Source organism: Ceratotherium simum, chromosome 20 (assembly GCF_057802395.1).
Source record: "Ceratotherium simum simum isolate JZ-2026a chromosome 20, ASM5780239v1, whole genome shotgun sequence".
Classification (NCBI taxonomy): domain Eukaryota; kingdom Metazoa; phylum Chordata; class Mammalia; order Perissodactyla; family Rhinocerotidae; genus Ceratotherium; species Ceratotherium simum.
Window position 1 is genome coordinate 55,432,206 of NC_141919.1, and position 15,319 is coordinate 55,447,524.

Here is a 15,319-nt window from a genome sequence, read left to right on the forward strand (position 1 = left end):
GTCATCACAGGTCCTCTCATGGGGAAAGGGGGCAGAGGAGCTGGTTTCAGAGATGAGGTGGTGAAGGACAAGCCCGGCCACCGCTGGCTCTGACGATGGAGGAAGGGCCACAGGCAGCAGCACCTCCAGAAGGAATGTAGCCCTGCTGACAACTTGATTTTAGCCCAGGGACACCCATTTTGGACTTGTGACCTCTAGAACTGTAAAATAATAAATCTGTGTTGTTTTAAGATCCAAAAGTAAATAATAAATAAATAAATAAAGGGGGGAAAAAAGAAAGAAACAAAACAAGGAATTAGAAGAACCCAGCCTAAGCTGACAGAATGGAAGAAACCTCAGGAAAACAGACATTTACACTTTCACGCAAATTTTCAGATGCACAAGAAGACATTCAATTTCCTTTTAAAAAAGCAATAGTTTTTTTTTGAAACAACGTGCCCCGAGCTTGAGCAGCTGTCGTCAGTGTCTGCTGAGGGTAAATACCATCATGATCTCCAGAGGACGACGAAACGTCTGCGGAGGCAGATGACAAGAACATTCCTAGAAACCCAAACCCCTCGGAAAAAGGAAAAACGACGGACACACACGTCTCCCTGGTGAGGAGTCCTGCAGCCGGAGTCCCAGCCGGTCTGGGAGAAATGGGAGTCCATCCACCCTGCCTTCTGGGGTGTCCAGTCCCACAGCAGGGCAGGGAGGAGGGCCGGCTGGCGGCAGCCCAGAAGCGGGGAGTCAGGACAGAAATCCTGAGCTCCCCTCCGGAGCACACGCCACGGGGATGGGGAGCATGCGCACTGGCCGGCAGGCTCCAGTGCCCGGACAACCTCCTCTCTGAGCCTCGACAGCCTGTCTCTAACTACAGTTTGGGGCTAGTTGGGCACCCACGTCCCTTGGCACTCTAAAAGTCTGGGATCACCACATTATGTTGCGTACAATACTGGAAAAGCTGGCCGTGTGGAAGGATTTGATATACAGAACAAAAGAATGACAATTAACAGGGTGATGGGGCCCGCCCTGTCGCGCAAGCAGTTAAGTGCGCGTGCTCCGCTGCGGTGGCCCAGGGTTTGCCAGTTCGAATCCCGGGCGCGCACCCGTGCACCGCTTGTCAAGCCACGCTGTGGTGGCCTCCCATTTAAAGTAGAGGAAGATGGGCATGGATGTTAGCCCAGGGCCAGTCTTCCTCAACAAAAAAAAAGAGGAGGATTGGTAGATGTTAGCTCAGGAACAATCTTCCTCACAAAAAAAAAAAAAAAAAAAAAAAACACGGTGAGAACAGAATTTACTGGATAGAAAAATGGCCAAAACAGGAAAAGGGCTTTCCTCCAGGGGTGTGCAGGCCGTCTCTCCCAGGGGTGCGCACACTGACCCTGGGGCGCCACAGACGACAGAGCAGCCGCCTACCACCGCGACCGCCTTGATGAAAATGAGAGTTGGTCACTTTTGTTCCTATGGATACTCTTGTCTTCACTACCCATCCCCCACAACACTGCAGCTCAAAGATCCTTGAAGCAAACAGATCCTGTAATTAAAGGGCCCCTAAATCTTCTGAGTGGCTAATTAAGACCACCATAAGCCCGTGCGCTTTGTAATTTCCCAGGGCCCGGACTCCTTCCCCACCCCGCCAGCCCTCGCCCTCCCGTTTCTTTCGGAACTCAGCCTCCTAAAGCCAACTCAGAGTGAGCCCCAAGCCTCCCTCGTCCTCAGGGCAGAATCTGGCGGGCAACACCGCATCTCAGGGCCTGCTGACCTGGCAATTTAGGAAACTTTTGACACTCCTGACAACTTGCACTTTGTACTTTCTTTAAAAACCTTGCCACAATGTGTAGATGGGGGAAATCACGCATTCCTACTGGTTGGGAAACTGAGTGCCAACAGACCCAATTAAATAGAGAAAAGAAGAAATCTCTGAGAATCCTGGCCACCTTAGTCATGAGTACATGTATCTACACACACATGGATATACACACCACAGACAGAGTATTTATCTACACACCCTCAACTGGGAAAAAACGCTTCAAGACTTGTTGACCCATAAAAAGTGCCAGCGCCTTATGTTGCTACATCTTCCCACAGACGCTCTGAATAGCATCTGCTCATCCCACTGCAGCGTCACGACCCAGGAGAGCTAGTCATCCGTCCTTGGCTGTTCCCAGGAGAGCTACAGTGTCCGTCCTCGGCTGTTCCCAGGAGAACTACAGTCATCTGTCCTTGGCTGTTCACGAGAACAACATTAACACTCAGATCCAATAAATGACGTGCTCGCTGCTTAGAGACATGCTTCAAAATAGTGTAGCCAAGTCCCATTTCTCCTCCTTTTTTCTTTTCTTTGAGCAGTTTTGTTTTTATTTTAGCTTCAAAGTTTAATGTTAGGAAAAAACAAAAGTCAAATAAATTATAACACATGGAAATTAAAGTTGGAAACATACATACTTTCTATCTCCAAGGTCGAAAGTAAATTCTGTTTAATTAAAAAGCAAATGTTTATCAGCAATTGCTTTTTTTATGGCGCTTTGTAGCAAGTTTGGTAATTGTTAGTTACTTGCTTTACAAGCAAAGAAACAAAAATTTGAAGCTGGAAAGGACCTCCAAGAGATTGTGTATAGCTCACCCCTCTGCCTCCAGGCAGGATAATTAAATAACAGATAGATCCTATTTGTGCGGAAACTCATGATCATTGCCTCTACACAAAACATCCTCTTATGTGACAGATTTTCCCTTTCAGAATCCTCTTTCCCCCAGTCTCCTATTTCCTACAGAGCACTGTGTACTGCCGCCTCCTCCAGGCGGTGGACAGGCAGGAATGACCGGCCTGGCCCCCGCTGCCCTGCCCGCCTCGCCAGCTTTCCCTCTGACCTTCAGAATCCTGAGCCAGCAGGTGCCCCTTCCACCACCCATGATGATCTTCTGTGCCTTTGCCACCCTCAACAGCCTCTAGTTTGTATTTTCCTCTGAACCCCATCAGGAGCCCTGGGGCTGGGTCAGGGGCACCTGGCCTGCCCCCGACACCCAGGTGGTGCGGCCTCGCCAAGGCTCCAGGCAGTGAGCCACCCAGGGCCAACCTCCTCAACAGGCAGCAGGTAGGGCCCATGCATCCACAGGGCCAGCGCTGCAGGTGGAGGTGAAGCGGGGTGGCATGAGCTCACAGGGGTGCGACAAAGCCCAAAGCAGCCAGAGCCACACAGCCACTCAGAGACTCCCATGGGCAGTCCTCACTGCGGACGCTGCAGCCACCACAGACAGCACTGGTCTCTGACGTCAGCCCCTGATGTCCCTCCACTAGTCTAACAATTCAAGGGCTGCAACGTGGGAGCTAAGAAACAACTACATTATAAGAACATCCGAAACCCAAAAAAACAAATCACTCCCACACTCCTAAAAGCAAAATAATGAAGGGCCCCTGCTAAAGAAGCAATTTTTATTCAGTTTTCTAGTATTTCACTACTTATAATTCTGTAGTCTCATCTTGGTTATATTTTAAAAATCAAACATTTTTCTACAGCTGCGGATTCACTGAAACAGTGCAGCGTGGTTGCCATATTCTCCTCCACCTGTTAGATTAAACCCATCATGGCACAGCAGCAAAGCATTCAGTTAACATCCAAGACTGTCCTCCAGGTGATATGTTGATTAAACACTCTTCCAAAGCTCTCTAAAATGTACCAGTAGGAAGGATAATTTGACAGGGTCTTAACGTTCACATGATGGAAATAAAATGCTCTTAATGAAACGGCAGGTCCCTTGTCAGAGCAGACGCTCACTCCCCTGGTACATGTCCCTTGGGTCTGCACTTGCACAGCACGTGCTGTTACAGGAGGAAACACGTCCAGCAGACTTGGTGGCTTATTATACAGACTTAGAGGAGAATCCAGACACCGCACTGTTGATATATCATACCTTAACATATTGTATTAAAGACTTGTGAAATTTTGTTTTATTCGGTTATTTCCTTCATAAAGGAAATAACACTGTACTATGTTTTATTTTTGTGTAGACCCTGTTCCAATTCTAAGTGGTCTCAAAACTCCATTCAGAACACTTTTTGTTTTTTTGTGGAAGATTAGCCCAGAGCTAACATCTGTTGCCAATCCTCCTCTTTTCTGCTGAGGAAGATTGGCCGTGGGCTAACATCGTGCCCATCTTCCTCTACTTTATATGGGACGCCACCAGAGCATGGCTTGACAAGCGGTGTGTGGGTCCACGCCAGGGATCTGAACCTGCAAATCCCAGGCCACCAAAGCAGAGCGCACTGAATTTAACTGCTACACCACTGGGCCAGCCCCACACTTTTTTTTTTTTAAGACAAAGAAAGTGAACATTTTCCAAATCTATAGATGTTATATTTTTGTGTCAGATGACATTTTTCCTCCCTTTTAAGGAATGGATATTCTGATTCAAATTTTTCTTCACTTCAGTTCTTTTTTTCCTTTAAACCTCATACCTGTGTGCCGACCAGAGCCTGAACCTGTCCTCACCGTTCCGTGCCTGATCACCCCATGAACAGTGACCAGCAAGTATGTCTGTGTTGCATCTTTAGGAAAAGAACATTAGCATGAGGTCTACCACACAATTTAGCTGAACATGTTTATATACATACACCAGTTTCTTAATGCAAAAAGTTGGCAAAAAGCGCCACGGTTGTCTAATGCTTTGTCCTATCGTCTAAAGACTAACTGCTTGATATGAAGTTATGAACAAAAGGCAATACGTACCACTTTTACACCCATTATTGGGACAACAATAAAGAATAGCTCGGAACCGAGAGCATAAATCACAGCCACTCTTCGGTCTTCCACACACTGGTTATCTGTAGTGCATCTGGCCTGACCTCTAGAATCCACTCTCAGTCCCTACGGGATTCATACATTAATTGAACATACTGTGCAAAACGAGGATTCTGAGACTGCTGGTGCCGTGCTCCCAAACGATCTCTTGGTGGCTCATGTAAACGCAAGTGATATAAACACAAGTTTCACATAAGATCACTGTGGATCCACTTCACTGCCACTTGGAAAACAGCAAAGTGCAATGATTATAAATACTTCGAATCTTGGCAATTTCAGGGAAGGAAACTAGGAACCTGATTTGGTCAATATTCACTCGTTGGTAAGGCGCTGCACCAGCAGGCAGGAAGATGGAGCAGTCCCTGGCATCCTGACTTCAAGAGACTTCAGAGGCTCACATTTTTGTGGGGGACAGAATGCTGACCAGGCTGCAACAGGGCCCCTCGGAGGACGCCAGGGAGGAAGGACGCGGCCGGCAGAGGAGGGAGGAGGCTTCCCCACGGTGCAGTCTCGGAGCTGTGCCAGGGGCTCCGAGGTCTGTCCCAGTGAGCCCTCCAGCTCCTGCATCACGGACACACCCCAGGCCCAGAGCATCCACAGCAGTTAGGAGGAAAACATCTCAGTACCACAACTGCTAGGTAACCACCAAGGGCCACGCCTGCAAGGGTCCTGAGAGTCATGATGCGTATTGATGCCTCATACGCAGTTGTCTACTGAAGATACACGGTTGTCTGAATAAAGCTACGAAAAGGCTGCTAAAGTGCAATTAACCACCAACAATGCTCAATGTGCTCATAGCTCTGCAAGTGGAAACAGCTGGGCAGACACACTGACATACTTCGTGGACTTTAATTTAAGTGTTTAAAGTATTAGAATTGAAAAAAGAAGAGCTCTCATCACACTTCCCAAGCAAGGGGTCCCAGCAGGCCAGGCCCCAACGGACGAGTGGGCACTGGGACCCCTGTGGAGGCATCCTGGGTGGTGGTCCTCTCCTGGGGAGGGCTGTTGTTTCCCTAGGATTTAGGAGCTACGTGCCAGGCGTCACTTCATTTGATCCTCACAGACACTGTGGGGTGCACTCTGCATGTCCCCACCTGACAGAGGAGCTCGCTGAGGCTCCTGTGGGAGCCCCCATCCACATCCGTAGGCCACACGCTTGGCCGCTACTCTCCCGTCTTATCTTCTAAATTATGCCTCTTTTAGCGTTGAAGTGTCCTTTTCCATGAAATGATGGTGGGTGGTGAGTTCCTTTTTCTTCTAATATTCTTATTTAGAACAACTAAAAGTTGGCAATACTACAGCAGTCCTCCCAACTTTTTTTTAACAGATCCATGAAACCGAAACCCCTGCTGTCAATGAAGAAGCCATGGAAAGACTGTCAACAGGGAGGTATGAGGTCAGACCCCAGTGTGCGACATGTGCAGGACAGGTGCGAGGGCAGAGGGCCGCAAGCGGGACCCCATACGGCTCCTGCACAAACCCAACCAGCAACAGCTCCGGTGGTTGGGCAGGAGAGGACAAGCGAGTTGGGAGAGGTCAGACCAGAGGCTGGGAGAGGAAGCATCACAGAGAATTCCCAGCTTCTACCCTGGATGATGGCAGGGACAGTGGTGTCACAGGCTGGGAAACAAAATATATCTTTAGAAAAGAGGATGACCTTTCTAAGTTGGAAAGGTCAAATCTGGGGCACAAGTGGAGCATCCAAGTGAAGACGGCTTCGAGGACAGTAGGGTTCACCCACATTCACGAAAAGGGTCTCCCTGGGAGAAGCACACTGGAGAGTCATCAACACAGAGATGGTGGTTGAGCCCTCGAGAGCAGATGAGACATGCCAGAGGGAAAGGGAGAACTGTAGCAAGGTAGATGGACCCTAGGGAACGCACACGCAACCGGGGAGCTGAGTCACACAAGAGTCTCAGAAAGGGTGTGGCCAAGAGGAATCCAGAACCACGCGGGGCTCTGGGAAGCAAGGCAGGGCTCCGGGGCTGAAGAGAGCAGGATGGCTGACAGTGTTAACTGTCCCAAGGAGGCTGAGACCACTCAGCAAATGGTTTACGGAGTCATCAGCGGCCTTGGACAAAGGCTCACTATGGAGGCCCGAATTCAAGTTAGGGGGTAAGCTGTTGGGGCAGCTAGGGGAGGCCACCCTTGGGAGATTCATGGATGAGAAGGGAGCTAGGAGAACGGGAAAGGCTGGATCCCATTTACAAGCAGAGGGCCAAGAGAGGGGCCGCTACTCAGAAGGAAAGGGGCCGACAAGACAGGGTATGCAGAGGCTCCCCACGTGGATTCATGACAACGGCTCAAGAATGTCAGGGTAGTCTAATCTCACGCTGGAAAAAGGACAGGAAACGGGCATGCAAGAAGAATGCAGCCTGGAGCGAGAAGTGAGGAAGCTCTCACTTACCTCGGATAACGGAGCTGTAAGAGAAAGAGCGTGAAACTGGAGGGGTCTGGAAGAGAGCGAGGAATGTTTAAGACAGACCTTAAGGAGAGTAAAAGGATTAAGTGCTGACACCGATAGCCTGGTTCAAGTCAGAGACCATAATTTTGTAAGTCAGTTTTAGTGAGATATTTTATGTGCAGTAAAATCCGTCAATTTTAAGCATGCGGTTCACTGACAACTGCATACATTAGTGTGCATTAGAGCTCCGACATCTGCATACATTAGTGTGACCACCACGCCATGAAATACGGTTCCATCACCCCAAGGCTTCCCCTGTGCCCTTCCAGCCCGGCCCCGCACGCACCGCTGTTCTGCTTCCTGTCATGATAGCTGTGCCTTCTCCAGGGCGTCACACACAGCAATCCTAGATTTTTCCTTTGTTTCTCAGATTCACATATGGCAAGAGGAGAAGTCTGCTCCTCTCGCCACTATCACGATCTCACTGTACAGCAGCCCCCAGCTTCTTCACCCGTTCACCAACCGACACACGTGTGGCTCGGATAGTCTGAAGCTACAATGAACAAAGCTGAGGACACTCGAGTTCACATCTGGGTGTGAACACGATTTCACATCTCGTGGGTAAACGTCTAGGAGTGGGATTGCTGGGTTAGATGGCAGGTGTATGTTTAACTCTGTCAGAAACTTCCAGACTGTTTTCAAAGCAGCCCTTCTGGACTGTGCTTCCCACCAGCCACGTCAAGGAGCTGCCAGGCCTCCACTCGGTGTCATTGGTCTCCTCCGGTAGGCGTGTCCCAGTGTCAGCAGGCCTCTCCCTGTGGTTTTCATCAGCATTCCCTAACAACACGGAGCCCCGCTGTCCGCTTATCGAACATTCTGTAAAATGTCTGTTCACAATTTTCACCCCCCTTTTTCTGCTGGGTTGTTTCTTTTTCTGCATCTTCACAGAAGACGACGCAGCCTTCTTCTGTGTAATACAGCCTTGTATTACAGATGTACTCCAGATAGCTCCTCTCACTATTACTTGCTTTTCATTCTCTTAACTAAGTAATCTTCGCCTGACTCAAGGTCATACAGATTTTCTCTTACATTTTTCTTCAATTCATTTTTTTTTTATTTAAATTATTTTATTGAGGTCATATTGGCTTACAACACTGTGTAAATTTCAGGTGCACATTATATTTCAGTTTGTGTATAGACTGCATCGTGTTCACCACCAATAGTCTAATTTTTATCCATCACCATACATATGTGCCCCTTTACCCCTTTCACCCTTTCCCCACCCCCTTCCTCTCCAGTAACCACGAATCTGTTCTCTTTGTCCATGTGTTTGTTTTACCTTCCACATATAAATGAAGTCAAACGGTATTTGTCTTTCTCTGTCTGACTTACTTAACATAATACCCTCAAGGTCCATCCATGTTGTCACTAACGGCACCATTTTGTCTTTTTTATAGCTGAGTAGTATTCCATTGTATATATACCACATCTTCTTTATCCATTCATCTGTTCATGGACACTTGGGTTGCTTCCACATCTTGGCTATTGTGAATAATGCTGCAGTGAATGTAGGGGTGCATAAATCTTTCAAACTATTGATTTCATGTTCTTTGGATAAATACCCAGAAGTGAAATAGTTAGATCACATGGCATTTTAGTTTTAATTTTTTGAGAAATCTCCATAATGTTTTCCACAGTGGCTGTACCAGTTTGCATTCCCACCAGCAGTGAATAAAGGTTCCCGTTTCTCCACAACCTCTCCAACGTTTGTTACTTTTTGTCTTGGTGATTACAGCCATTCTTATAGGTGTAAGGTGGTATATCATTGTAGTTTTGATTTGCATTTCCCTAATAATTAGTGATGTTGAACATCTTTTCATGTGCCTATTGGCCATCTGTATATCTTCTTTGGAGAAATGTCTGTTCATTTCCTCTGTCCATTTTCTGATGGGATTGTTTACTTTTTTGTTGTTGAGTTGTGTGAGTTCTTTACATATCTTGGAAATTAATGCCTTGTCAGATATATGATTTGCAAATATTTTCTCCCAGTTGGTAGGCTGTCTTTTCATTTTGTGCATGGTTTCCTTTGCCTTGCAGAAGATTTTCAGTTTGATGTAGTCCCATTTGTTTATTTTTTCTTTTGTTTCCCTTGCCTGAGTAGACATGGTGTTCAGAAAGAAACTGCTAAGACCGATGTCCAAGAGTGTACTGCCTATATTTTCTTCTAGTAGTTTTATGGTTTCAGGTCTTACACTCAAGTCCTTAATTCATTTTGAGTTAATTTTTGTGTATGGTGTAAGATAATGGTCTACTTTCATTCTTTTCCTGTGGCTGTCCAGTTTTCCCAACACCATTTATTGAAGAGACTTTCCTTTCTCCATTGTATGTTCTTGGCTCCTTTGTCAAAGATTAGCTGTCCATAGATGTGTGGGTTTATTTCTGGGCTTTCGATTCTGTTCCATTGATCTGTGGGTCTGTTTTTGTGCCAGTACCATGCTGTTTTGATTATTATAGCTTTGTAGAATATTTTGGAATCAGGGAGAGCAATGCCTCCAGCTTTGTTCTTTTTTCTCAGGATTGCTTTACCCATTCGGGGTCTTTTGTTGTTCCATATAAATTTTAGGATTCTTTGTTCTATTTCCACGAAGAATGTCATTGGGATTCTGATTGGGATTGCATTGAATCTGTAGATTGCTTTAGGTAGTATGGATATTTTAACTATGTTTATTGTTCCAATTCATGAGCATGGAGTATCTTTCCATTTCTTTATGTTTTCTTCAATTTCTTTCAATAATGTGTTAGAGTTTTCAGTGTATAGGTCATGCACCTCCTTGGTTAAATTTATTCCTAAGTATTTTATTCTTTTTATGTGATTGTAAATGGGATTGTATTCTTGATTTCTCTTTCTGCAAGTTTGCTGTTAGTGTATAGAAGTGCAACTGATTTTTGTGTATTGATTTTGTACCATGCATCTTTACTGTATTCACTGATCATTTCTAATAGTTTTTTGGTGGATTCTTTAGGGTTTTCTGTATAGAGAATCATGTCATCCACAAAGAGTGACGGTTTTACTTCTTCCTTTCCAATTTGGATCCTTTTTATCTCTTTTTCTTGTCTAATTGCTCTGGCTAAAACTTTCAGTATTGGGGCCGGCCCCGTGGCTTAGCGGTTAGGTGCGCACGCTCCGCTACTGGCAGCCCAGGTTTGGATCCCGGGCATGCACTGACACGCCACTTGTCCGGCCATGCTGAGGCAGCGTCCCACATACAGCAACTAGAAGGATGTGCAACCGTGATATACAACTATCTACTGGGGCTTTGGGGGAAAAAAAGGAGGAGGATTGGCAATAGATGTTAGCTCAGAGCAGGTCTTCCTCAGCAAAAAGAGGAGGATTAGCATGGATGTTAGCTCAGGGCTGATCTTCCTCACAAAAAAGAAAAAAAAAAAAAACAAATAAAACTTTCAGTATTATGTTGAATAAGAGTGGTGAGAGTGGCCATCCTTGTCTTGTTCCTGTTCTCAGAGGGATGGCTTTCAGTTGTTCCCTGTTGAGTATGATGTTGGCTGTGGGTTTGTCATGCACGGCCTTTATTATATTGAGGTACTTTCCTTCTATACCCATTTTATTGTTAGTTCTTATCATAAATGGATGTTGGATATTTTCAAATGCTCTCTCTGCATCTATTGAGATGATCACATGATTTTTATTCTTCACTTTGTTAATGTGGTGTATCACATTGATTAATTTATGGATGTTGAACCATCCCTGCATCCGTGGAATAAATTCCATTTGATTGTGGTGTATGATCCTTTTAATATACTGTTGTATTTGACTGGCTAATATTTTGTTGAGGATTTTTGCATCTATGTTCATCAGTGATATTGGCCTGTAATTATCCTTTTCAGTGTTATCCCTACCTGGTTTTGGTATCAGGGTAATGTTGGCCTTGTAAAATGAGTTAGGAAGCATCCTCTCCTCTTCAATTCTTCAGAAGAGTTTGAAGAAGGATAGGTTTTAAATCTTTCAATGTTTGGTAGAATTCAGCAGAGAAGCCATCTGGTCCTGGACTTTTGTTTTTTGGCAGGTTTTTGACTACTATTTCAATCTTTACTTGTGATTGGTCTATTCAGGTTCTCTATTTTTTCTTGATTCTGTTTTGGGAGGTTGAATGAGTCTAGGAATTTATCCATTTCTTCTACATTGTCCAATTTGTTGGCATATAGCCTTTCATACTATTTTCTCTTATAATCCTTTGTATTTCTGTGGTGTCTGTTGTAATTTCTCCTCTTTCATTTCTGATTTTATTTGAGTGATCACTCTTTTTTTCTTAGTGAGTCTAGCTAAGGGTTTGTCAATTTGTTTATCTTCTCAAAGAACCAGCTCTTAGTTTCACTGATCCTTTCTATTGTTTTTTTTAGTCTCCATTTCATTTATTTCCACTCTCATTATTATTTTCATTCTACTGACTTTGGGCTTTCTTCTTCTTTTTCTCATTCTTTTAGGTATTGTCTAAGATTGTTTGAGATTTTTCTTGTTTCTTAAGGTAGGCCTGTACAGCTATAAACTTCCCTCTTAGTATTGCTTTTGCTGCATTCCATAAGTTTTTGTATGTTATATTTTCATTTCCATTTGTCTCTAGGTATTTTTGATTTCTCCTTTGATTTCTTCATTAATCTCATAGTTGTTCAGTAGCATGTTGTTTAATCTCCACATATTTGTGACTTGGCCAGCTTTTTTCTTGTAGTTGATTTCTAGTTTCATAGCATTGTGGTGCGAAAAGATGCTTGATATGAAATCAATCTTCTTAAAGTTATTAAGGCTTGCTTTATTTACCAACATATGGTCTATCTTTGAGAATGTTCCATGTGTTCTTGAGAAGAGTGTGTATTCTGCTGTTTTTGGATGGAATGTTCTATATATATCTATTAAGTCCATCTAGTCTAGTGTTTCATTTCAGATCACTGTTTCCTTGTTCACTTTCTGTCTGGATGATCTATCCATTGACATAGTGTGGTGTTAAAGTCCCCCATTATTATTGTGCTGCTGTCAACTTCTCTCTTTAGGTCTGTTTAGAGTTGCTTTATATACTGTGGTGCTCCTGTGATAGGTACATATATATTAATAAGTGTTATGTCTTCTTGGTGGAATGTCCCTTTTATCATTATATAATGCCCATCTTTGTCTCATTACCTTTTTTGTCTTGAAATCTGCTTTGTCTGATATAAGTATGGCAACACCCGCTTTCTTTTGGTTGCCGTTTGCTTGGAGTATCGTCTTCCATCCCTTCACTCTGAGCGTGTTTGTCTTTAGAGCTGAGATGTGTTTCCTGGAGGCTGCATATTGTTGGACCTTGTTTTCTAATCCATCCAGCCACTCTGTGTCTTTTGATTGGTGAGTTCAATCCATTTACATTTAGAGTGATGATTGATATATGAGGGCTTAATGTTACCAATTTATCTCTTGTTTTCTGGTTGTTCTATATTTCCATTGTTTCTTTTTCCTTGTATGTCTGCCTGCCATTTCAGTTTGGTGGTTTTCTGTGATGTTTTTCTCAGTTTCCTTTGTTTTTATGTTTTGTGACTCTGCTCTTTTTGTTTTGTGGTTACCATGAGATTCACATACAAGATCTCATAGATGAGACAGTCCTTTTTCTGATCACCTCATTAGCCCGTGCAGGTTCTGTCCCTTTCCTCTCCCCCTTCTTTGTTTTTGTTGTCACACATCATTCTTTTTTGTGTTGTAAGTTCGTGACCAAATTCAAGTGGTTATAGTCATTTTTGATGCTTTCTTTCCTTTTATCCTTTATAATTGTTTACTAAGCTATTCTGATAATAGAGCTGCAACTTTCTGATTCCGTCTGTCTATTTATATTCTTGCTCAAAGCTTTGTAGACTTTTGCCGTTTTGTTCCAGGTAGAGGGCTCCTTTCAACATTTCTTGTAAGGCAGGTGTAGCAGCAATGCACTCCCTCAGCTTTTGTTTATCTGGGAAAGCCTTTATTTCTCCACCATATCTGAAGGATAATTTCACTGGAACGAGTATTCTTGGCTGACAGTTTTTGTCTTTCAGTATTTTGAATAGATCATTCCACTCTCTCCTAGCCTGTAGGGTTTCTGCTGAGAGATTTGCTGAAAGCCTGATGGGGGTTCCTTTGTAGGTTATTTTTTTCTCTCTTGCTGTCCTTAATATTTTTCTTTGTCATTGACTTTTGACAGTTTTAATATTATATGCCTTGAAGAAGTCTTTTTGCACTGAGATAACTAGGAGTCCTATTAGCTTCATGTACTTGCATGTCCAGTTCCTTCCCCAGGTTTGGGAAGTTCTCAGCTATTATTTTTTTGAATAAGCTCTCTGCTCCTTTTTCCCTCTCTTCTCCTTCTGGGACACCTATTATCCTTATGTTACTTTTCCTAATTGAGTCAGATATTTCTTGAGGAATTTCTCCATTTTTTTAAAATCTTAGTTCTCTCTCCTTCACCTGAATCATTTCTGGGTTTCTATCTTCAAGCTCACTAATTCTCTCCTCCATATGGTCTGCTCTATTTTTAATGATTTCTACATTATTTTTCATCTCATTGTGTGCTTCATCTCCAGAATGTGTTTGGTTTTTTTTTTTTTAGAGTTTCAATCTCTTTGGTGAAGTACACCTGTTCATTAATTTTACTCCTGAGCTCATTGAACTTTCTGAGTTTTACTGTAATTCATTGAGTTTCTTTATGACACTTATTTTTTTTGTTTTTTGTTTTTTTGTGAGGAGGATCAGCCCTGAGCTAACATCTGATGCCAATCCTCCTCCTTTTGCTGAGGAAGAGTGGCCCTGGGCTAACATCCGTGCCCATCTGGCTCTACTTTATATGGGATGCTGCCACAGCATGGCTTGATAAGCAGTGCCTCTGTGCACATCCAGGATCCGAACCCGTAAGCCCTGGGCAGCCAAAGCTGAGTTCACAAACTTAACTGCTACACCACTGGGTGGGCCCCTATGACAGCTATTTTGAGTTCTCTGTCAGTTAGATTGTAATCTTCTGTGACTTCAGGTTTGGTTTCTGGAGAGTTGTCATTCTCTCTCTGTTCTGCCACATGAGTGTAGTTCTTCATGGTATGTGATGAATTGGTCCACTGCCAGTGCATTTGCCGTGGTAACCACCTTTCTTATTTGGGTACTGCTCTGATTATGAGCTACACTTTGCACTCTCCACGGCCTCTGCTACAGGTGTCGTCAGCGCTCTCCCTGTGCCATTTGTGCCTGTGAGGTTGCTGGTGCCTTGCTGTCTATTACATCGCTGCAGTGTCTGGTATCGCCACCAGGGTCACCAGGCTGCGAGCACTTCCGCTGCTTCCAGGGTTTCCTGGGTCTCGTGTTCCTCCTCTGGCTCTCCACGGGCTCTCCATGGGCTCGGATGCTGCTGCCCCGGGCACCACCTCACTGCTGCTCCCAGAATGTCTGGCAGTGCTGGCTGCGCTGCTGCCAGGTGTGCTGCGTTCACAGGCGTCGCTATCACTACTGGGGGCCCAGGGACCCAGGGACTTGTGTGTAGCCCCTGCTGCTGGTGGAGCTGGTGTCAGGGGTACCACCACTTGGGGCTGGGTCACTGGTTCTGCTATGGTTCCTGAAGCCTCTGGTCACAAGTTCCACCTGCCACCACTGGTGGGGGAACAGGGGCTAAGCAGGGAGAGGTTGTTGTTTTGCTTGCTGTGCAGCCTCTGGTCTCTGGCACTAGCCAGCGAGTTTTGAAAACTCAGGTCAGGGTGCCCCACCACAGCCGAGAAAAGTCTGAGTTTTGTATACTGTCCCTGCTGTTGGAAAGACCTGGCCACTGCCCGGGGAGCAAAAGGGGTGCACGTGCTGGATCCCCTGGGAGACAGGCAGGGAGGAAGCCACACCTGTTTTTCCTGCCCCTACTCGCAGTCATGAGAGCTGCAGCACCCGCTATTTCCACTCTGCTCACCGTCGCACGAGCTGCGGCACCCACTGCTTCTGCTCCACTCGCAGTCACACGAGCCACGGAGCCTGCCGCTTCTGCCCCCACAGCAGCTGCTCGCAGGCGCGCCTGGCAGCTTGCGGATTCACACTCCGGATCACTGCTGCCGGGGACGGGGGATGGCTGCTCTCCCAGTCGCACCGCCTCCCAGGGAT

General features: G+C 45.2%; 1 protein-coding gene across 2 annotated transcripts in view; it reads right to left on the reverse strand.

The window, feature by feature from the left end:
• Positions 1–15,319, reverse strand: part of FAM120A (family with sequence similarity 120 member A) — a 111,507-nt gene that overhangs the window by 65,522 nt on the left and 30,666 nt on the right. The window lies entirely within an intron of this gene.